Raw genomic sequence first — 400 nt, forward strand, 5'->3', positions numbered from 1 at the left:
AGTGTAGGCCCTGGCAGAAATGCTTCAATGGTAAGCAGATACAGCATTATAACAGCATTACATATTACAAACAAGACTATTTACCGAGATTACATAAGTAAGCAAGTAAGTTCCACAGGTTAGAGTTAATCCAGAGTGTAAGTCAGGATTAAATTAAATTACAAAGTAACTTGGTAACAGATTTTTACACATTATAGAGAGACAGTTAGCCAGCCTTGACACAGTGACATAGCTAGTTAAGTGACAAATGTTGTTTGAGTCTATTTTTAAATTGACATAAGGTGGAAAGTAAGGTAATATCAGCTGGAAGAAAGTTCCAGGATCTACTTGCAGTTTGCAAAGAGAGAGTCACCGGATGTGTTATTAATTTGGCTAGTCTGAATTAGTAGTTTGTTAGAGG

The sequence above is a fragment of the Protopterus annectens genome, chromosome 3.part1 (assembly GCF_019279795.1).
Source record: "Protopterus annectens isolate FY-2018-M chromosome 3.part1, PAN1.0, whole genome shotgun sequence".
Taxonomy (NCBI): domain Eukaryota; kingdom Metazoa; phylum Chordata; order Ceratodontiformes; family Protopteridae; genus Protopterus; species Protopterus annectens.